Source organism: Bombina bombina, chromosome 1 (genome assembly GCF_027579735.1).
Source record: "Bombina bombina isolate aBomBom1 chromosome 1, aBomBom1.pri, whole genome shotgun sequence".
Taxonomy (NCBI): domain Eukaryota; kingdom Metazoa; phylum Chordata; class Amphibia; order Anura; family Bombinatoridae; genus Bombina; species Bombina bombina.
This window is the reverse complement of record NC_069499.1, coordinates 1,254,263,973-1,254,288,972: the sequence shown is the minus strand read 5'-3', so window position 1 is coordinate 1,254,288,972 and position 25,000 is coordinate 1,254,263,973.

The window sequence follows — 25,000 nt, the reverse complement described above, 5'->3', positions numbered from 1 at the left end:
CAATACGTATATGAGCTAACTTATTTCGCTTAACTATGGGCTAGATTACGAGTTGTGCGTTAAGCTGAAAAAGCAGCATTAACAGGTCCTAACGCTCAGTGGAGGCTCCTCCATTTGTTCACATTCGCATGTGAACCCCCATTCAGATGTGAACCCCCATTCAGAAGAAGAGAAGAAAAAAAAAATTCTGAAGAAAATATAATTTTTCCAATAGCCCCCCTATTGGAAAAATTATATTTAATTTATACCCCAAAAAAGTTAAAGCAAAACTGTTTTTTGTTGTTAAATTATATATTTTTAATGTTTCCACAATTCCACTGTTTTTTCTTTATGTAACCGCACGTGCGGTAGAGCCTACATGCCTGTCTCATTAGCTGCCTGTATATTTTCATGCAGACCACTCCCACTCTCCACCCCATCCCTATACTGGCTTAATCGCACAGTTCAGCCTGTGCTCTTGAGCCAGTGAGGTGGTGTTAAGCTGGTCTGGATACGTCATCACTGATCACGTGATGATCAGTCAGCTCCAGAGTCCAGCTCCGCCTCCACCCACTCTCTTTGAGGTGACTGACTGCGAGTGCGCACAGTGTGCTGTGAGGAGGAAATGCCAGCATGGGGACATGTGCCATGTGTTGGTGGGGACTGGTTGAGAAGCAGCAGAGGACAGGCAAATCCTGCAGCCCTAACAATAGCAGCAGATACACCATCCTTGATCCTTCTGTGACCCAACTGGATTACTAAGGTACGGTGGCTGTGTCAGTGGTAAAAGGGACTGGGAGGAACGTTATCTGCACACTTTTTGCACTATGACACTGCTCTGTTGTCATACTAACAGACAGGCAGTGTCACAAACACAGGCAGCACGCTGTGAGGGAGGCTGGCTGATGTAGAGTAAAAAAATAGATAATAGCTGCACCGGAGGATCCAGGAGGCTTTTGATTGACAGTTTTACAGCCTTGTGACTCCACTGTTTGTTTTTACTACACAAGCCATGTGCGGGGCTTAGGTGAGGGGGTCAGATCTGTTTAATGGTTATGTAAGACTACAGCGATACAAAGGGGCTAGCTGGCTGCAAATACAAGTGAGTGAGAAATCCCTGACCCTGTGTGTGCTGTGTGAGCTGTATAAATATAAATCACTAACATATTTTTAAAAGCTAATCTCCCTCCCCAGTGTGACTTGAAGCTTCAGTGTATAACCAGCATTCTGTTTCCCCTAGATTTACTGCACGGTTCTCCCACTGTAAAATCAACTAACAAAAAGCACCAGTGCTCTGAACAGTTCTATAACAGTTACTCTGCTAGTACTCTTTAATTTTGCATATTGAAATTCTGCATTGTACTTATTTTGTGTTATTAAAAATATATATCTGATGTCATCTTAAAATGTAAGATAAATATTTCTCCTTTCACAACCTCCATTTTCTATGCATATATCTGCCTGTTTTCTAATGGTTTTAATAAGCTATGTTTCTTTTAGCTTGGCATTTTCACCCTGCTTCTCTTTCATGATTCAGATAGAGAATAAAATTTTAAACAACTTTCCAATTTAGTTCTATTATCTAATTTGATTCCTTCTCTTGTTATCCTTTGCTGAAAGGTGTATGTAGGCAAGTTCAGGAGCAGCAGAGAACCTAGGTTCTAGCTGGCTGCATATATATATATATATATATATATATATATATATATATATATATATCACCTATGTGTTCAGTTAGAAACCATTAGTGCATTGCTGCTCCTTCAACAAATGATACCAAGGGAATGAAACAAATTAGATAATAGAAGTAAATTAGAAAGTTGTTTAAAATTGTATTCTCTATCTGAATAATGACAGAAACATTTTGGGTTTCATGTCCCTTTAAGGTGAGCTGGGATGGTTGCTTGGGGTAATAAAAACTTCAGATTACTCCCATTATCATTCAGAAGCTTTATTAATGCTGTTATACCTCTCATGTACATATGAATACCAGATCTTTGATATGCCTATCCTAGATTTAAAGGGACAGTCTACAATATATTTTTTATTGTTTATAAAGATAATCCCTTTATTACCCATCCCCCAGTCTTGCACAACCAAACACTGTTATATTAATACACTTTTTACCTCTGTGATTACCTTGTATGTGTGCATCATCTGACAGCTCCATAATCACATATATAAAAGTACATTAATATAACAATGTTGGTTGTGCAAAGCTAGGGAATGGGTAGTAAAGGCATTAGCTATCTTTTTAAACAATAACAATTTTAGTGTAGACTGTCCCTTTAACTACAATTCCTATATGGCTACCACCATACTGCCTGCAAGAACATTTTTAGAAGTTTATCACCAAGTCAGCACATACATTATTAACGTACTAAAACGTGTTTCCACCAAAGCTAATATTTAATCATTTGCATTGAGACTGACAATATTATTGTTAATTATATTTAAGTTAGGGGGTGTTAGGGTTAGACTTAGGTTTAGGGGTTAATACATTTAGTATAGTGGCGGCGACATTGGGGGCGGCAGATTAGGGGTTAATAAATGTAGTAGGTGGCGCAGATGTTAGGGATGGCAGATTAGGGGTTAATAATATTTAACTAATGTTTGCGAGGCGGGAGTGCGGCGGTTTAGGGGTTAATATGTTTATTATAGTGTCAGCGATGTCCGGAGCGGTAGATTAGGGGTTAAAAAATATAATATAGGTGGCGACGATGTCGGGGGTGGCAGATTAAGGGTTAATAAGTGTAAGATTTAAGTGTAAGATTTTATTTCCTCATAGGGATCAATGGGGCTGCGTTACTGAGTTTTACGCTGCTTTTTTGCAGGTGTTAGACTTTTTCTCAGCCGGCTCTCCCCGTTGATTCCTATGGGGAAATCGTGCACGAGCATGTGCGACCAGCTCACCGCTGACTTAAGCAGCGCTGGTATTCAAGTGCGGTAAGGAGCACAATTTTGCTCAATGCTCACCCATAATAACAGCGCTTCAGTTAAGTGAGCGGTGAGAAAAAACTGCTCGTTAGCACCGCACAGCCTCTAACGCAAAACTCGTAATCTGGCCGTATAATTTTAAGCTTTGTTGCGCTTGCAAGTTTTTTTTTAATATGGCTGCACCATAGTTCAGCTATATTTTAAAGGGATAACAAATGTTGAAATTAGGATCAATGCTTATTTCAGGGATAGGTCCATAGATAATAAGAATCAATCGGCTAGATTACACGTTTTGCGTTATGAGTGAAAAAGCAGCGTTATGGCTCTTTTTTCACTACCGCTCCTATTACGAGTTTTGTCAGTAGAGCTGTACCTTTTGAAATGGGACTTCCACAGCGCCGGTATTAAGAGTTTGCCTGTCTGGCCAAAAAGTGAGCGGTACAGCCCATAACTACAAGATCCGTACCGTAAACTGAAAGTCAGTAGTTATGGGTTTTACGCTACAAAGCTGTAACATAAAACTCATAACTAAAGTGTTACAAAGTACACTAACACCCATAAACTTCCTATTAACCCCTAAACCGAGGCCCTACCGCATCTCAAACACTAAAATAAATTTATTAACCCCTAATCTGCCGCTCCGGACATTGCCGCCACTATAATAAACATACCAGAACAGTTTGTAGCTCAGCTCCACTGTCAGGTGCAGGCCAAAAAAGGGTGCTGTAATCCCTTTAGTCACAATAAATCCACAGAAGAAGGCAGCACCTTGCAGTATAAAAATATCTTTATTTCCACATGCTGGAATAAAAAAGTGACGTTTCGGGTAGAGAACCCTTAATCATACGTATGATTAAGGGTTCTCTACCCGAAACGTTAAGGGTTCTCTACCCGAAACGTCACTTTTTTATTCCAGCATGTGGAAATAAAGATATTTTTATACTGCAAGGTGCTGCCTTCTTCTGTGGATTTACTATAATAAACATATTAACCCCTAAACCTCCACACTCCTGCATCGTAAACACTAGTTAAATATTATTAACCCCTAATCTGCTGCCCCCAATGTCACAGCCACTATACTAAAGTTATTAACCCCTAAACCTAACCCTAAGTCTAACCCTAACACCCTTAACTTTAATATAACTAAAATAAATCTAAATAAAACCTACTATTATTACCTAAATAATACCTATTTAAGACTAAATACTTACCTGTAAAATAAACCCTAAGCTAGCTATAATATAACTAATTGTTACATTGTAGCTATCTTAGGGTTTATTTTTATTTTACAGGTAAGTTTGTATTTATTTTAACTAGGTAGAATAGTTAGTAAATAGTTATTAACTATTTACTATCTACCTAGTTAAAATAAATACTAATTTACCTGTAAAATAAAACCTAACCTAGGTTACACTAACACGTAACATTACACTAAAATTAAATAAATTACATTAATTAAATACAATTAACTAAATTAAAAAAACAAACAAACACTAAATTACACAAAATAAAAAAGAAATGATCAAATATTTAAACTAATTACACCTAATCTAAAAGCTCTATCAAAATAGAAAAGCCCCCCCAAAATAAAAAACCCTAGCCTACACTAAACTACCAATAGCCCTTAAAAGGTCCCTTTGCGGGGCATTGCCCCAAAGAAATCAGCTCTTTTACCTGTAAAAAAAATACAAACAACCCCCCAACAGTAAAACCCACCACTCACACAACTAACCCCCCCCAAAAAATCCTACCTAATAAAACCTAAGCTCCCCTTTGCCCTGAAAAGGGCATTTGGATGGGCATTGCCCTTAAAAGGGCATTTAGCTCTTTTACATTGCCCAATGTACCTAATCTAAAAATAAAACCCACCAAATAAACAATTAAAAAAAACCTAACACTAACCCCCGAAGATCCACTTACAGTTTTTGAAGACCGGACATCCATCCTCAACGAAGCCGGGAGAAGTCTTCATCCAAGCAGGCAGAAGTCCTCAACGAATCTGGGAGAAGTCTTCATCCAAGCGGCAAGAAGTCGTCCTCCAGGCGGGCAGAAGTCTTCATCCAGACGGCATCTTCTATCTTTATCCTTCCGACATGGAGCGGCTCCATCTTCAAGACATCCGGCGTGGAGCATCCTCTTCTTTTGATTCCTCTTGAAGAATGAAGGTTCCTTTAAATGACGTCATCCAAGATGGCATCCCTTGAATTCCGATTGGCTGATAGAATTCAGCCAATCAGAATTAAAGGGTAAAAAATCCTATTGGCTGATGCAATCAGCCAATAGGATTGAACTTCAAGCCTATTGGCTGATCCAATCAGTCAATAGGATTGAGCTTGCATTCTATTGGCTGATTGGAACTGTAAAATGTAATACACACTGTAAAATGAGGAACACAACTGCAGGTTGAAAATGATAGATTGTTTTCACAGATGTTATAGATTCCACTATGGTGAGAGGGGAATCTGCTAATCAGTGAGATTAATATATTCTTTGGTACTGAGTAATAATACACAGATATGGTAGAGAAGTAGAAATGGTGCTCTTTTCCTTTTCATAGGATCAGTGATAAGATGGAAGTTCTTTTTCAGGTTATCCTAATAATTATCAACAGGTCTAAGCAGTAATAAACTAAGCACAGTTTGTTATTGGTCACGAGTATAAGGAAAAGTTGTACCTTCCTAGAGTCAATTCAACCCCCTCTTACTTCAAGAAGTCGTGTCCGTGTTGTTCCTTGCAGTACCTCCAATTGCTGTCTAACCGCAACAACAGATTCGTCCCTCTGCCTGTCAGCGCAGTGAAGCAAGCGGTGTGTACGGAGAACCGGATGTGACGTATCGTCAGTTCAGTTCAGTTCGTCACAGAGGATACCGGTAAGAGATAGAAATAAAGTAAAGTCAGAGATCTTACCACTTGTATTCCCCCAGATCTTCCTTTTAGATAAGAGGCTGAGTTGTCCGGTATTCAGGGATAAGGATGCGGTCATATGTAATGTGCAAGGAATTTGTACTGCGATCCAAGGTACTTCAGTTAGCTATGCTGAAATAAAGCAAGAAAATAATCAACAGGCTTGATAAGAAACAAAATAGAATCTCAGGGCTTGTATTACACCTAACTTAGGCTAGGTTCCAGAATACTGAACAAGGTGTGTTCTGAGAACAGGTGTTTTAAGGAAGGTGTGACCAATCAATCTCCATGATGATGTAACGTTAAAGGGACAGCACTGCTTAACAAATTAAAGAGACAGGAATCCCTGACATGACCCCCCACTCAGGATCGCTGTCCCACAGAGAGAGGACGAGGACGGTCAGGGTATCTACGATGGAACAAAGATATCAAACGAGGTGCGTTCAAGTTGGATACTGGTTCCCAGGAATCCTCATCCGCCGAATAATTCTTCCATCGTACTAGATATTGCAAAGTCCCATTGCGAAACCTGGAGTCTACAACGGACTCTACTTCATATTCATCCAAAGCAAATTCGGGGGCTGTAGGAGGTAACAATAACTGGTCATCTTTGGTCCGTATGTAAGGTTTAACCAAGGACACATGCACAGTAGGGTGTATCTTCATAGTAGATGGTAACTGCAATCTTATGGCATTCACATTAATAATTTTTTGTACAGGGAAAGGTCCAATAAAAAGAGTGGCCAATTTCTTCGAAGGAATCTGAAGCTTTAGATTCCTGGTGGAAAGCCACACTAAGTCACCTACAGCATATGTTGGCGGTTTCCTTCTGCTAAGGTTGTAATAGTGTTTCTGTACGTTTTGGGCGTTTAAGATATTTTCTTTAATAAATCTGTAGTTTTCCTGCAAGGTGTTACATAAGTCGTCCACTAATGGTGAATCTGGAGATCCATTTGTTGATAAAGGAAAGTCAGGGTGATAAGCATAGTTCGCGAAGAATGGAGTGAGATTGGTAGAGGAGTTTTCTGAGTTGTTATATGCATACTCGGCCATCGAGAGATACTTAAGCCAGTCTGTTTGATGATATGAACAATAACATCTTAGATAATGGTCAAGCCATTGGTTTAACCTTTCGGCTTGACCATTAGTCTGTGGGTGGAAAGCAGTCGTATATCGGTGGTCCATTTGGGTCAACTCACAAAGTTTAGTCCAGAATTTCGAAGTGAATTGACAACCTCTATCTGTTGTTAAGATGGGAGGTATACCATGTAGCTTCACTATATGGTCGATGAAAAGTTGCGCTGTTTCGGAAGAAGTGGGGACCTTGTGAAAAAGGAATAAAATGAGCCATCTTAGTCATTAGATGAATGACTACGAATATAGTTGTTTGTTTGCTGGATTCTGGGAGGTCAACAATAAAGTCCATTGAGACATGTTCCCAGGGTCTCTGTGGGACAGGAATGGGCATCAAGAGACCATATGGAGCTTTCCTCTCTGGTTTGGATGTGACACAAACCTTGCAGGTTTTGATGTAGTTTTGTACAGTTGTTTTCATTCCAGGCCACCAGAAACTGCGTTTTATTCGTTCTAAGGTACATTGAACACCTGGATGTCCAGCAAGAGGAGAGTCATGTGTGGTCTGTAACAGTTGTGTTCTCATATGAGAAGGTAAATAAAACTTATTCCCGTAATAGTATATCCCAGAAGATTTCTGAAGGTTGGGTTCTGGAGGGAGAGGAACCCTCATACAGTAATCCTTAAGTTCAGCAAGCATTGGAACTGACAATCCGATGAAAGATTCTGGTGATATGATAGAAGTCCTGGGGAATGAGTTTATAGGTTTCTCTGGAATGCGTGATAAGGCATCTGCCTTGCCATTTTGGGAAATGAAGAATGGGTTCACTTGTGAACCTGGTTTTTAATAGATTGAATGTGGATTTTGCTTCGGGATTCCATTTAAACACTGAGTTAGAGCCACTTAATTTTGTCAAAGGTTTTACAAGAGAAGAGAAATTTTTTATGAATTTTCTATAATAGTTAGAAAACCCTAGAAACCTCTGTAAATCCTTCTTCGTTTTAGGTTCTGGCCAGTTTTGTACAGACTCAACTTTTTCAGTCTGCATTTGGATTCCTTGAGGGGAAATGTTGTACCCAAGGAAAGAGACCTGGTTAGTATGAAATTTACATTTTTCAGGTTTAGCATAAAGCTTATGGACTCGGAGTCTGGAGAGAACCCAACGTACGTGTTTTATGTGTTCTTCTTTGGTTCTGGAATAAATGAGTATGTCATCTAAATAGACAACAACGCACACGTCCAACAAGTCACGGAACACATCATTTATGAAGTGTTGGAACGTGGCAGGGGCATTACATAGCCTGAACGGCATTACCAGGTATTCGAAAAGTCCATACCTGGTCCTAAATGCCGTCAGCCACACCTTCCTTAATTCGAATGAGGTTGTAAGCCCCTCTTAGGTCTAACTTTGAAAAGATTGTTGCTTCAGAGAGTCTCTCGATCATCTCTGGTATAAGGGGTAATGGGTATCGATTTTTTTTCGTGCACTTGTTTAGTTCACGATAATCTATAATGGGTCTTAGACTAGAGTCTTTGTTACGGACAAAAAATATTCCCGCACCGGCAGGAGAGGGGGAACTTCTGATGAAGCCTTTTCGCAGATTGTCCTCCAAATATGTCTTCAAATGTTCTAGTTCTGGATGACTTAAGGGATATAGGTGACCAAAAGGTGTCCAAGCTCCAGGTTGAAGGTCTATGGGGCAATCGTAAACCCTATGAGGAGGAAGATTTTCAGCTTCAGTTTTACTGAAGACATCCAAGAAGTCTTTATACTCTATGGGTAATTCTTCCAATTGAGGGTTAACGTTGAGTAATAAGAGGTCATGGAAACAGGTTTCTTTGCAATAATCTGACACAAATTTTATTTTAAATGGAGACCAAACAATAGTAGGATTATGGAGTTTAAGCCACTCCAGGCCTAGAACTAAAGTAAAGTGAGGAGAGGGTAAAACATCAAAAGAAATAATTTCTATATGTCCAGATATGACAATGAATATAGGCACAGTCTCATGGGTAACAGGTCCGGAGGTCATAGGAGAACCATCTATGACTTTGATTGGTATCGGGAATTTCTTTGTAATCAAAGGAAACTTGTTGGATAGACAGTAGGCTTCATCAATGTAGTTACCGGAAGCTCCTGAGTTGAATATGGCGTCATCAATCATCAGACGGTTTTGATCCAACTGCAGGAAGAGAGAGAGGGTACAGTAAGAAGAAATTGCTTTAGGCAGGGAGAGTATGGAGGTATTAACTAGCAGTGACTTACTTTTCTTATTTTTCAAGAGAACTGAACAGTCTTGTACAGTATGTGAGGGGCTTGCGCAATACATGCATAGATTTTTTATCTTACGGCGCAGCTTTTCCTCAGAACTAAGGGGACCCCTTAAGAGCCCTATTTCCATGGGTTCCGTCTGGGGTTTTGGATGGCTGTAAGAGCTGATTGCCGTATTTGTTGGACTAGCCTTAACCTTGGTTTCAGAAGTGAAATGTTCTGCCTTCCTCTCACGTACGCGGCGATCAATCTGTGTGGCAACCCTCATGAAGTCATCCAGGGTTCTAGGTAATTCAATCCTTGCGAATTCATCCTTTAATGCCTCCGAGAGGCCTAAACGGAATTGATTCCTCAAGGCTATGGGACTCCAGAGAGAATCCGAAGCATACTGTTTGAAGTCCGTTATATACTCCTCCACAGGCCTTTTGCCTTGTCTAAGGTTCCTCATTGAGGTCTCTGTGGTTAGTTGGATATCTGTGTCCTGGAGCAATTCATCCATAGCAGAAAAGAAATCATTGAGGGAGCCTAAAATGGAGTCATCTGTCTCAAAAAACCGATCTGCCCAATTCCTGGGTTCCCCTCTGAGGAATGAAATGGTCGTTAAGACCTTCACTCTCTCAGTGGAGTAGGTACGCGGTTTCATTGAGAAAAGCAAGTGACATGCATTTTTGAATTGCCTATAACCTTTTCTATTCCCTTAAAAGGTGTCTGGCAAAGAGACTTGGGGTTCAGCTAACATTTCCAACTGAGTAGATCTAACTGCTATAGAGTCTCTTATGACACTCCTTAATGAGGCATTCTCAATTTGCAAGTCATGTAAGCCTTGGGATAACTGATCAACTTTTTGTGACAAATTGAAAACAATCTGTGGCAACTCTGCTGGTTCCATTTTGAGGCTCAGTATTATGTAAAATGTAATACACACTGTAAAATGAGGAACACAACTGCAGGTTGAAAATGATAGATTGTTTTCACAGATGTTATAGATTCCACTATGGTGAGAGGGGAATCTGCTAATCAGTGAGATTAATATATTCTTTGGTACTGAGTAATAATACACAGATATGGTAGAGAAGTAGAAATGGTGCTCTTTTCCTACAATCTCTTTTGTTAGTGAGTTCTATTTGTAGTAACAGCTCAGTGAGCCTCAGCATAGGATCAGTGATAAGATGGAAGTTCTTTTTCAGGTTATCCTAATAATTATCAACAGGTCTAAGCAGTAATAAACTAAGCACAGTTTGTTATTGGACACGAGTATAAGGAAAAGAGATAGAAATAAAGTAAAGTCAGAGATCTTACCACTTGTATTCCCCCAGATCTTCCTTTTAGATAAGAGGCTGAGTTGTCCGGTATTCAGGGATAAGGATGCGGTCATTTGTAATGTGCAAGGAATTTGTACTGCAATCCAAGGTAGTAAGGTACTTCAGTTAGCTATGCTGAAATAAAGCAAGAAAATAATCAACAGGCTTGATAAGAAACAAATAGAATCTCAGGGCTTGTATTACACCTAACTTAGGCTAGGTTCCAGAATACTGAGCAAGGTGTGTTCTGAGAACAGGTGTTTTAAGGAAGGTGTAACTAATCAATCTCCATGATGATGTAACGTTAAAGGGACAGCACTGCTTAACAAATTAAAGAGACAGGAATCCCTGACAGGAACAGCCAGTAGAATACGAGTTCAATCCTATTGGCTGATTGCATCAGCCAATAGGATTTTTCACCCTTTAATTCTGATTGGCTGATAGAATTCTATCAGCCATTTGGAATTCAAGGGACGCCATCTTGGATGACGTCATTTAAAGGAACCTTCATTCTTCAAGAGGAATCGAAAGAAGAGGATGCTCTGTGTCGGATGTCTTGAAGATGGAGCTGCTCCGTGTCGGAAGGATGAAGATAGAAGATGCCGTCTGGATGAAGACTTCTGCCCGCCTGGAGGACGACTTCTTGCTGCTTGGATGAAGACTTCTCCCGGCTTCGTTGAGGACTACTTGACGCTTGGATGAAGACTTTGGGCACAAAAAAAGAGCTAAATGCCCTTTTAAGGGCAATGCCCATCCAAATGCCCTTTTCAGGGCAATGGGAAACTTAGGTTTTTTAGATAGGATTTTATTTGGGGGGTTTGGTTGTGTGGGTGGTGGGTTTTACTGTTGGGGGTTGTTTGTATTTTTTTTTATAGTCAAAAGAGCTGATTTCTTTGTGGCAATGCCCCGCAAAAGGCCCTTTTAAGGGCTATTGGCAGTTTAGGCTAAAGTTTTTTTTTATTTTGGGGGGGCTTTTTTATTTTAATAGGGCTATTAGATTAGGTGTAATTAGTTTAAATATTTGATCATTTCTTTTTTATTTTGTGTAACTTAGTGTTTATTTTTTTTTGTAATTTAGTTAATTGTATTTAATTAATGTAATTTATTTAATTTTAATGTGTAATGTTAGGTTTAACTGTAAGACAGGTTAGGTTTTATTTCACAGGTAAATTTGTATTTATTTTAATAACTATTTACTAACTAGTCTACCTAGTTAAAATAAATACAAACTTAGCTGGGAAATGAAAATAAAACCTAAGCTAGCTACAATGTAACTCTTAGTTATGTTGTAGCATGCTTAGGGTTTATTTTAAAGGTAAGTATTTAGTTTTAAATAGGAATTATTTAGTGATAGTAAGTTTTATTTAAATTTAACTATATTAAAGTTAGGGGTGTTAGGGTTAGGGTTAGACTTAGGTTTAGGGGTTAATAACTTTAGTATAGTGGCGGCGGCGACGTTGGGGGCGGCAGATTAGGGCGAAATTAGGGGCGAAATTAGGGGCGGCAGATTAGGAGTTAATAAGTGTAGGTAGGTGCGGCGATGTCGAGGGCGGCAGATTAGGGGTTAATAAGTGTAATGTAGGTGTCAGCGATGTCGGGGCAGAAGATTAGGGGTGTTTAGACTCGGGTTTATGTTAGGGTGTTACATGTAAACATACATTTTCTTTCCCCATAGGAATCAATGGGGCTGCGTTACGGAGCTTTACACTCCTTTTTTGCAGGTGTTAGACTTTTTTTTAGCCAGCTCTCCCCGTTGATGTCTATGGGGAAATTGTGCACGAGCACGTAAAACCAGCTCAAAGCAGCGCTGGTATTTGTGTGCGGTATGGAGCTCAACACTGCCATATTGCCTGCTAACGCCGGGTTTTTGCAAACCTGTAATAGCAGCGCTAATCAATCTGGCCGAATGAGGGATTAGAATATGTGAGGTAGTAGAGACAGGACTGTATGAGATGTGCAGAAGTACCTAATACCATCAATACAACAGAAATATAAATGTAGCAAGTTACTACTCACAAACAAATAGCACCCGAAAGAGCTAATAAGGCAGTCTGGAACCTCACAGTTTTCCAGCTAACTGTATACAGGCAAAACAACTTCAAAGGTAGTATCCAAAAGATGGCCACCAATATGTTCCTATATAGAAAAAAGAACCAACATGGCCCAGCACAGTTTGACTCAAGTGTGTGCAATGTGGTAAATCACACTTACATCGTCCAATGCAAATCCAGGTGCAATCCAAACAGGCAGGAGCTTCTCAGCCGCCCAGCTGACTGATCTCAAGTGGTATGCAGGTTACACTCCAATCCACAGGTGGTATAAAAAAATCCAAAAAGCAGCAAGTGTATATAAAATAAAAACAATTTTTAATAAAAAGCAACGCATTTCTCAGCCTCCAAAGGGTTGTTTCCTCAAGCTATTGTAAAAAGTAAAAAGAATTTAGCTTGTGTGAGAACTTAAACTTACATTTTTATCCAGTAAAAACTTACTTTGTGACTTGAATCATCTATAAAAGTGTTGGTCAGCTTTATAAATCTGAATATAGAGGGATTAGAATATGTGAGGTAGTAGAGACAGGACTGTATGAGATGTGCAGAAATCTATATATCTAAGAAGCATTTAAGCATATTCAAAGAAGTGCTTACCACACCCAGTATAAAAAATAGTTTTTGCTTCTCATCCAATCAAGTTCAGACATTGGTGGGGAATCACCTCTATCCTCCGTGGTGAGTCCTAGATATAAAATGACCTGATAGAATGGCAGACTGCACATCTTTTTCTGTATGATGTCCCCCAATAAAGTAAAATAGGTCCATCTCATTCACATACTTTAACCTCTCACTCATAAAGCATAACATAGTAGCATAGTAAATAAGGTTACAGTAAGACAAAAGTCAATAATGTTAAACCTATGAAACCCTACCTGATTTAAAATAAAGAAGCTGGCAACTGAGCCTACATTAACACCAATTACAATTAATAATTGTATCTAAACTTTTTTTAAATGATCTAAGTTATTGGCATTCACTACCTTGTTAGGCAAGGAGTGCCACAATTTGATTGTTATTAAAGTGAAAAACATGTTTACACTGCAAGAAATAAAATCTAATTTCTTCTAGCCTTTAAGTATGACCTCTTGTCGCAAACAATTGTCTTGGAATAAACAGTGCCCCCATCAATACTGTATATAAGCCTTGAATATATATGTATAAAGTAATCATATCACCTGTATTCACCAAGTTTGGCTAACCTCTCCTCAGTGTTTAAATCATCCAAGTACTGATCGTTGGGGCTCTCACTATTTACTTTGGTACAATCTGAGTGTGATCCATTTACAACGTGTTGCTTCCTGTATTTTATCCAGCTATTTATCCATGAGCTAACATTATCTGCTATTCCCTGTCCCTTAATTCTGTACAATAATCTCTCATATGTATCAAAAGCATCCTCAAAATCTAGGTATAGCACATCAACCAATTCCATTTATCTATATTCTATTCAATCCATCCATAATGTACAAATTATATCCAACTGAAAATTCATCCCAGTGCTCTAAAAAGTAAAATCCATTTTTTTACTCCATGTTTCAACCAGGAATTAACTGTCCTTTGTTCCTTCTGCCTTACTTAGTGAACGACACTGGTAATATCTCTGAAAATTCGACCTTGGAGGTAGATTGCGTTGTTTGCTTCCTAACGCAACCCTCCATCTCCTTCTAACGCTGTCATTTGTACAAATATGCACCATGACAGCTGGCTCCTACCCTGATCCCTCCAACAATGTATTAATACTATCCACAATATGCCTAACACAAGCCTCTTACAACCAGAATCTGTCCTGAACCCAGACTTGTATGGCCCTGTAACGTGACTGGTGGACTGGTCACTGGATTGTTAGGCTGAACGACCCTCTTTGACGTTTCCACACCTGAACTGATATCTCCAGCATCTGCACTTATCTGGCAAATCTATTGAGGCGTATTTAGAACTGGACTGTATTCATCTCCTACAACTACTTACCCTTTTAACTATGACCCAGCTACTTCCCTGAGTATCCTTCACTGAATCATCTCCAATGCTAGAAACAGGAATAACCTGTCCAGTTCTATCCATTTCCCTTTCTAGTGTTTAAATAGAATGCAGTCCTAAAATTTGTTCCTCCAGTACTCTAACTTCTAGAGAGACAATATGCTCACACTTACCATAGAAAATATAAACTCTGAAGCAGTTGCTAAAGTGACGCAAACATAGGGCAAGCTACGCACTGAATGAAAGTCTCACACATACTTACTTGTAAAGGTTTCAACTTTTAAATAAAAACATATTTATATTTCCATTTGTTTACTCTGAGCCCTTTGATGCTCTATCTGCCTTAGTTCTCAAACTCTTTATAACAGAGAAACAAACTGTGCAGCCATTTTCTGAGTTTTCTATGTTACTTTGTTACTATAGCAAAGGAACACATAGGGGCATGTTTATCAAGCTCCGTATGCTCCATAACTTTTCCGCCTACTGTGAGGCGGCGGACAGAAATCAACCCGATCGAATACAATCGGGTTGATTGACACCCCCTGTTAGTGGCGGATTGGCCACGAATCTGCACAAGAACTGCTGGTGCAATAATAATTGCCGACAGCGTATGCTGTAGACATTTATCGATGTGCAGCGATGTGCAGCGGACATGATACACTACTTTGTATCATGTCTGCTCGCACATTCATAAATATACCCCATACTGTGTTTTTATCAGACTAAATAGATATGAAGCTTAACAAGAAAAACAAATTATCCCCTTTGAACTCCCAAAACATTATACTAAGTGGAAACTAATAATAATAATCATCAAAATAATTGTAATAATAATTAATACAGAAAAATATAAGGGTGTGTGTATTTATTCACTAAATAAATAGTGCACAATGTTATCAAATATACACACAAGTGGCACCTTACATTAGATGCATTACCCTACAGCCCAATTATGCCAGCTCAATGCCTATATAAGATGAGATGGATGTCCCTGCAGCACCAATTATGACAGCAATATTGCAATGAAAAGCCACAGATCAGATGCATGACTTATGTAGTATGTCTATTGTGCCTCATTTCTCAAAAGCTCTCTGCTCAGGAGAGATTATCTAAAATGATCTGGTAGTAATACAAGGTTTTTCAACAATATTCTGGAAAGGCAAATTTTGCATTGAAGCTGGTTATTTCCCTTAGGGCGTGATTCTCAAAACCTCTCCAGCTTGGAGGAAAATAATAATGCAGGCATATGAAAGAACAAAGCTTGTTTAATTCTCTAAGAAAAAGGGCAGAACCTGGAAGTCACAGAGACATGAGAGCTGTCTCCCATAGAAAGTAATTAAGCACTATAGAATGCAGAGAGGAGAAAGAGGTTAGCAGAGGAAGACCTAGAACTAATATAAATTCTCAGTTTGTGGCAAATACAAATGAAATTGAAATGTTCACTATGGCTTCACTTGTATTTGCATAGTATACAGTACTTTTCTTTTAGTTAAATTAGTGCATTGTGAACTTTTAACACATTTCACCTGAATGCACTAAATCAGAGAGACTCACAGGTGTAAAATGCTTACGCCTAGATTTAGAGTTTTGTCGGTACAGACCTGCGTAGCTAACGCTGCTTTTTTTCCCAACGCACCCTTAAGACAACGCTGGTATTTAGAGTTGTCTGAGGGGCTGAGTTAGGCTCAAAAAAGGGTGCGTTGAGCCTAACTTAGCTCCACTTCAACTCTCAATACCAGCGTTGCTTACGGTAGCGGTAAGCTGGGAAAACGTGCTCGTGCATGATATCCCCATAGGAAATAATGGGGCTGAGCTGGCTGAAAAAAAACCTAACACCTGCAAAAAAGCAGCGTCCAGCTTCTAACGCAGCCCCATTGTTTCCTATAGGGAAACACTCTCTAAGTCTGCACCTAACACCCTAACATGAACCCTGAGTCTAAACACCCCTAATCTTACACTTATTAACCCCTTATCTGCTGCCCCGCTATCGCTGACCCCTGCATATTATTATTAACCCCTAATCTTCCGCTCCGGACACCGCCGCAACCTACATTATCCCTATGAACCCCTAATCTGCTGCCTCTAACACCGTTGACCCCTATATTATATTTATTAACCCCTAATCTGCCCCCCCAATGTCGCCGCTACCTAACTACACTTATTAACCCCTAATCTGCCGACCGGACATCTCCGCCACTATAATAAATGTATTAACCCCTAAACCGCCGCACTCCCGCCTCGCAAACACTAGAATAAATTGTATTAACCCCTAATCTGCCCTCCCTAACATCGCCACCACTTACCTACAATTATTAACCCCTAATCTCCCGTCCGCACCGTAGCCACTACTGTAATAAAGTTATTAACCCCTAAACATAACTCTAACCCTAACCCTAACTCCCCTCTAACATAAATATAATTTCTATTAAACAAAATAATATTCCTAAAATTAACTAAATTATTCCTATTTAAAACTAAATAATTACCTATAAAATAAACCCTAATATAGCTTCAATATAATTAATAATTACATTGTAGCTATTTTAGGATTTATATTTATTTTACAGGCAACTTTGTATTTTTTTTAACTAGGTACAAACGCTATTAAATAGTTAATATCTATTTAATAGCTACCTAGTTAAAATACATTCACAATTACCTGTAAAATAAATCCTAACCTAAGTTACAATTAAACCTAACACTACACTATCATTAAATTAATTATGTCTATGAGTAAGGCTAATCTAAGCCGAAACGCGTAAGACACTTTGTCTTGGAGCTGTCAGGCTCTGTTATGGATGATTTTAGTTTTTTCCAATAAAGCACGCACCTTGATTTCATGTAATGCCTTGTAGTCCTGCCTGGTCTTTCGTTTGCCTTGGATCTATTTAATAGCTACCTAGTTAAAATAAATTCAAAATTACATGTAAAATAAATCCTAACCTAAGTTACAATTAAACCTAACACTACACTATCATTAAATTAATTAAATAAATTACATACAATTACCTACAATTAAATACAATTAAATAAACTATTCTATAATACAAAAAAACACTAATTACAAAAAATAAAAAAGAATTACAAGCAGTTTAAGCTAATTACACCTAATCTAAGCCAACTAATAAAATAAAAAAGCCCCCCAAAATAAAAAATTCCCTACCCTATTCTAAAATACAAAAGTAATCAGCTCTTTTACCAGCCTTTAAAAGGGCTTTGCGGGGCATGCCCCAAAATAATCAGCTCTTTTGCCTGTAAAAAAAAATACAACCCCCCCAACATTAAAACCCACCACCCACATAACCCTACTCTAACCCACCCAAACCCCCCTTAAATAAACCTAACACTACCCCCCTGAAGATCTCCCAACCTTGAGTCATCTTCACCCAGCCGGGCCGAAGTCTTCATCCGATGGGGCAGAAGAGGACATCCAGACCGGGAGAAGTCTTTATCCTATCCGGGCAGAAGAGGACATCCGGACCGGCAGACATCTTCATCCAAGCGGCATCTTCTATCTTCATCCATCCGGAGCGGAGCCATCTTCTTCCCAGCCGACGTGGATCCATCCTCTTCAACCGACGCCTACTCACCGAATGAAGGTTCCTTTAAATGATTTCATCCAAGATGGCGTCCCTCGAATTCCAATTGGCTGATAGGATTCTATCAGCCAATCGGAATTAAGGTAGGAAAAATCTGATTGGTTGATTTAATCAGCCAATCAGATTGAAGTTCAATCCGATTGGCTGATTGGATGAGCCAATAGAATGCGAGATCAATTCTATTGGCTCATCCAATCAGCCAATCAGATTGAACTTCAATCTGATTGGCTGATTAAATCAACCAATCAGATTTTTCCTACCTTAATTCTGATTGGCTGATAGAATCCTATCAGCCAATCGGAATTCAAGGTACGCCATCTTGGATGACGTCATTTAAAGGAACCTTCATTCGGCAAGTAGGCGTCGGTTGAAGAGGATGGATCCGCGTCGGCTGGGAAGAAGATGGCTCCGCTCCGCTCCGCTCCGCTCCGCTCCGGATGGATGAAGATAGAAGATGCCGCTTGGATAAAGATGTCTGCCAGTCCGGATGTCCTCTTCTGCTCAGATAGGATGAAGACTTCTGCCGGTCTGGATGTACTCTTCTGCCCCATCGGATGAAGACTTTGGCCCGGCTGGGTGAAGACGACTCAAGGTAGGGAGATCTTCAGGGGGGTAGTGTTAGGTTTATTTAAGGGGGGTTTGGGTGGGTTAGAGTAGGGGTATGTGGGTGGTGGGTTTTAATGTTGGGGGGGTTGTATTTTTTTTTACAGGCAAAAGAGCTGATTACTTTGGGGCATGCCCCGCAAAAAGCCCTTTTAAGGGCTGGTAAAAGAGCTGATTACTTTTGTATTTTAGAATAGGGTAGGGAATTTTTTATTTTTGGGGGGCTTTTTTATTTTATTAGTTGGCTTAGATTAGGTGTAATTAGTTTAAACTGCTTGTAATTCTTTTTTATTTTTTGTAATTTAGTGGGGGTTTTTTTGTATTATAGAATAGTTTATTTAATTGTATTTAATTGTAGGTAATTGTAGGTAATTTATTTAATTAATTTAATGATAGTGTAGTGTTAGGTTTAATTGTAACTTAGGTTAGGATTTATTTTAGAGGTAATTTTGAATTTATTTTAACTAGGTAGCTATTAAATAGATATTAACTATTTAATAGCTTTTGTACCTAGTTAAAATAAATACAAAGTTGCCTGTAAAATAAATATAAATCCTAAAATAGCTACAATGTAATTATTAATTATATTGTAGCTATATTAGGGTTTATTTTATAGGTAAGTATTTAGTTTTAAATAGGAATAATTTAGTTCATTTTAGGAATATTATTTTGTTTAATAGAAATTATATTTATGTTAGGGGGATGTTAGGGTTAGAGTTCTGTTTAGGGTTAATAACTTTATTATAATAGCGGCGACGGTGTGGGCGGGAGATTAGGGGTTAATAATTGTAGGTAGGTGGCGGCGATGTTAGGGAGGGCAGATTAGGGGTTAATACAATTTATTCTAGTGTTTGCGAGGCGGGAGTGCGGCAGTTTAGGGGTTAATACAATTATTATAGTGGCGGCGAGGTCCAGTCAGCAGTTGGGGGTGGCAGATTAGGGGTTAATAAATATAATTGACTAGAAAAAAAGTAAGGGGAGTTGGCTGTTACTAAAGACTAGGCTGGGCCTATAAGCTGGACACAGCTAAACCTGTTTTAAGGATTGAAAATGCAGACCCTTAAAATATGTATATAGAAAAAACTATAAGAAACAGAGGGGATTGTAGATATCAAATAAATAGCTACACAAAAGACAGGGATATCAGCATTTTCAGTATTTTAATAGGCTAAATAACCTTTACATGTAACCCAAAAATAGGGAAAATACAAAGCGGTGCAGCACAACTCCTGCAAGCCTGCATCAGACAGAGACCCTGATTCTGGCTTTCACAGGAATCACTGTTAGATTGCACAGAGAAAATACAGGTCACACAGTCCTAGGACATCAAAGCCGCAGCATACATTCATACATACAATCAATTAATGGCTTGGATTAACAAACAACACCTCTAACAGGGGATGGCAGTGCAGTGCCTGCACTAATCAGCCAACATGTTAATCATTGAGGATCTATGTTTGTCAAAACAGGTGTTAGCCACATTAATATAGACAAGAAGGTATATATGTATATTTTAAACACATATGCATGTAGTGTAAAGTACATAAATAAATCTGACTTTTGAGAAGTGAATTGAAACCTAGTGGGAAGCCAAGCAACACCTATTTCAGAGGGCACCCCTAACATATAGAAAGGATACAGTGTCATGAAATTATTGTTAGGATCTATGCCTGGTCTTCCTAATATCAAGGTGACAATACCACTAAATAGATTCACAAATATAATTGGATGTCAGAATTATGCAATTAAACAAAAGGCAAATGATATGTCCATATTACATATTGAATCACATGGCATGGCAAGTGGTTGTATGTGTAACATCCAAACGTATGGTATAATTTTCACACACTGTCCAGAATTCAAACGCCATATATTTACTCTCTTAGAGGGGTTAAATTCCTTCCCTCAATCGAAGTACCGGCATAATTAATCTTGGAGCCTTCCTTCCGAGCAAAGAGAAGCAGCAATCATGTATCCATATTGCTCACATTAGTTGCCAAAAGTTTCCATTAGATTGCGGACTTTGTTTGTTCCAGGGCAGAGCGGCCCGCTCCGTGCACGTCTCTGCCGACGCGCGTTTCACCCCCACGTGACCACTGCGTCAAGGGGTTTCCTCAGGGCAAACGAATAGGGATCATAGGCCATGCTTGATATTTATCATTTGTAATCCACATTGATTGGGTAAGCACTTTTTCATTGCAGCCAATGTGTTAGCCGCAAGCCTTTTGTACGAGGAAAGGTGAAAATATATACAGAGAAAAATAAATAAAATAACTACAATACTGTGTATTAAAAAACATGCATACAGATTGCATAATATATACATCTTGTAGCGGCAATAATATAGCTGCCGAAAATGCTCCATATTTCAAAGGGAAGATGTATAATTATACAAGGTGCATAATAAGTGATTAACCTGATTTTAGCCAAAGGTATTAGAAAATGATTTTTTGCTTTAAATACATTATCATTATGAATTAAAGAATGGGGCTAAAAGAAAAGACCCAGACATATAGACATATGTTTTTTCTCTCGCCTCTTTAAATAGCTGTATTAAGAACAGATTGAAATAGGCCAATAAATGGATTTAACAGAAACACACACATTCTTGCATGAATAGCCTCTAAGCAGATCATCCCCAGGTAAAAAGTAAAGAGAATATTTCTCAAAATATTTATTTACAACTCTCTAATAAAATAGTAAAGATAAGGTAAATAGCAAAAACATTTACAAGAACGCAGCAAACTCGAATTTCTCGTTAAGACCCCTTGGGGCCAATGTTTGTAATTTGTACATCCAAGCTGTTTCCTTTTTGAGGAGTATTTTATCAATATCTCCTCCTCTACCAAACAACGAACAAGTCTCTATACCAGTAACTTTTAGATTAGTTACATTTGAATTGTGGTGTAGTAAAAAATGCAATGCTACCCCACTTTTTATGTCACCATCTTTTGTTGCTTTTATATCATCTCTGTGCTCGGACACTCTGTCTTTCAGCATGTGTCTAGTTTTGCCAATGTAAAACATCGGGCAACTGCAAGAGATAAGATAAATCACATTTTCTGTTTTGCAGTTAATAAACTGTTTGATAGGAAAAACAGTACCTCCAGTTGAGAAAGATTTTGAACGTACAATGTATCTACAATAGACACAGTGTCCACATTGAAAACATCCTTTAACTTTTCTATGTTCACCCAACCAATCTTTAGAACTTGGGCTTTTTACATAAAAACTTTTGACAAGCTTGTCTTTTAGATTTGGAGCTCGTCGAGCAACCAAAAAGGGTTGGACCCCCACAAGTTTTGAGACAGCCTCATCTGCTTGTAGGAATTGCCATTTTAGTATATATTCAGTACATGTCGTATCCTCTCCCAATGACAGTTATATTCTGTAACAAAACAAATTGTTTGGTCACTTTGCTTGTCCCTAGTCTGATAGAGCAGGTCATCTCTGTTTGCTTTTCTTGCTCTATTTTTAGCAAATCTCAAATTACGTTTTGAGTAACCTCTCTTTTCAAACCTGCTGAACATTTCTCCAGCATACTGGTCATACTTATTTAGACTTGAGCAATTTCTCCTTAAGCGGAGAAACTGCCCAACCGGAATGCCTCTAATTAGAGACTTAGGATGATGACTCGAGGCTTCCAAAATGTTATTGGTGACTGTCTCTTTACGGGATATTTCTGTAGCCAGCACTGTTCCTTCTTTTTTAATTTTTACATCCAAAAAGGTTAGTTCACTAGTGCTGTAGTCAAAAGTCAAAAGAATGTTAAACTCATTGATATTGAGTACATGTTATGCCCTTGCAAGTTATTATACTACATATATACATGTTATGCCCTTGCAAGTTATTATATTACATATATACGTTATGTCCTTGCAAGTTATTATACTACAGATATACATGTTATGCCCTTGCAAGTTATTATATTACATATATACATGTTATGTCCTTGCAAGTTATTATACTACATATATACATGTTATGCTCTTGCAAGTTATTATATTACATATATACATGTTATGCCCTTGCAAGTTATTATACTACATATATACATTTTATGCCCTTGCAAGTTATTATACTACATATATACATGTTATGTCCTTGCAAGTTATTATACTACATATATACATGTTATACCCTTGCAAGTTATTATACTATATATATACATGTTATGTCCTTGCAAGATATTATACTGCATATATACATTTTATACCCTTGCAAGTTATTATACTACATATATACATGTTATGTCCTTGCAAGTTATTATACTACATATATACATTTTATGCCCTTGCAAGTTATTATACTACATATATACATGTTATGCCCTTGCAAGTTATTATACCACATATATACATGTTATGTCCTTGCAAGTTATTATACTACATATATACATTTTATGCCCTTGCAAGTTATTATACTACATAGATACATGTTATGCCCTTGCAAGTTATTATACTACATATATACATGATATGTCCTTGCAAGTTATTATACTACATATATACATGTTATGCCCTTGCAAGTTATTATACTACATATATACATGTTATGTCCTTGCAAGTTATTATACTACATATATACATGTTATGTCCTTGCAAGTTATTATACTACATATATACATGTTATGTCCTTGCAAGTTATTATACTACATATATACATGTTATACCCTTGCAAGTTATTATACTACATATATACGTTATGTCCTTGCAAGTTATTATACTACATATATACATGTTATGCCCTTGCAAGTTATTATACTACATATATACATGTTATGCCCTTGCAAGTTATTATACTACATATATACGTTATACCCTTGCAAGTTATTATACTACATATATACATGTTATGCCCTTGCAAGTTATTATACTACATATATACATTTTATGCCCTTGCAAGTTATTATACTACATATATACATGTTATGCCCTTGCAAGTTATTATACTACATATATACATGTTATACCCTTGCAAGTTATTATACTACATATATACATGTTATGTCCTTGCAAGTTATTATACTACATATATACATGTTATACCCTTGCAAGTTATTATACTACATATATACATGTTATGTCCTTGCAAGTTATTATACTACATATATACATGTTATGCCCTTGCAAGTTATTATACTACATATATACATGTTATGCCCTTGCAAGTTATTATACTACATATATACATGTTATGTCCTTGCAAGTTATTATACTACATATATACATGTTATGCCCTTGCAAGTTATTATACTACATATATACATGTTATGCCTTTGCAAGTTATTATACTACATATATACATGTTATGTCCTTGCAAGTTATTATACTACATATATACATTTTATGCCCTTGCAAGTTATTATACTACATATATACATTTTATGCCCTTGCAAGTTATTATACTACATATATACATGTTATGCCCTTGCAAGTTATTATACTACATATATACATATTATGTCCTTGCAAGTTATTATACTACATATATACATGTTATGTCCTTGCAAGTTATTATACTACATATATACATGTTATGTCCTTGCAAGTTATTATACTACATATATACATTTTATGCCCTTGCAAGTTATTATACTACATATATACATGTTATGCCCTTGCAAGTTATTATACTACATATATACATGTTATGTCCTTGCAAGTTATTATACTACATATATACATGTTATGCCCTTGCAAGTTATTATACTACATATATACATGTTATGTCCTTGCAAGTTATTATACTACATATATACATGTTATGCCCTTGCAAGTTATTATACTACATATATACATGTTATGTCCTTGCAAGTTATTATACTACATATATACATGTTATGCCCTTGCAAGTTATTATACTACATATATACATGTTATGTCCTTGCAAGTTATTATACTACATATATACATGTTATGCCCTTGCAAGTTATTATACTACATATATACATGTTATACCCTTGCAAGTTATTATACTACATATATACATGTTATGTCCTTGCAAGTTATTATACTACATATATACATGTTATGTCCTTGCAAGTTATTATACTACATATATACATGTTATACCCTTGCAAGTTATTATACTACATATATACATGTTATGCCCTTGCAAGTTATTATACTACATATATACATGTTATGTCCTTGCAAGTTATTATACTACATATATACATTTTATGCCCTTGCAAGTTATTATACTACATATATACATGTTATGCCCTTGCAAGTTATTATACTACATATATACATGTTATGTCCTTGCAAGTTATTATACTACATATATACATGTTATCT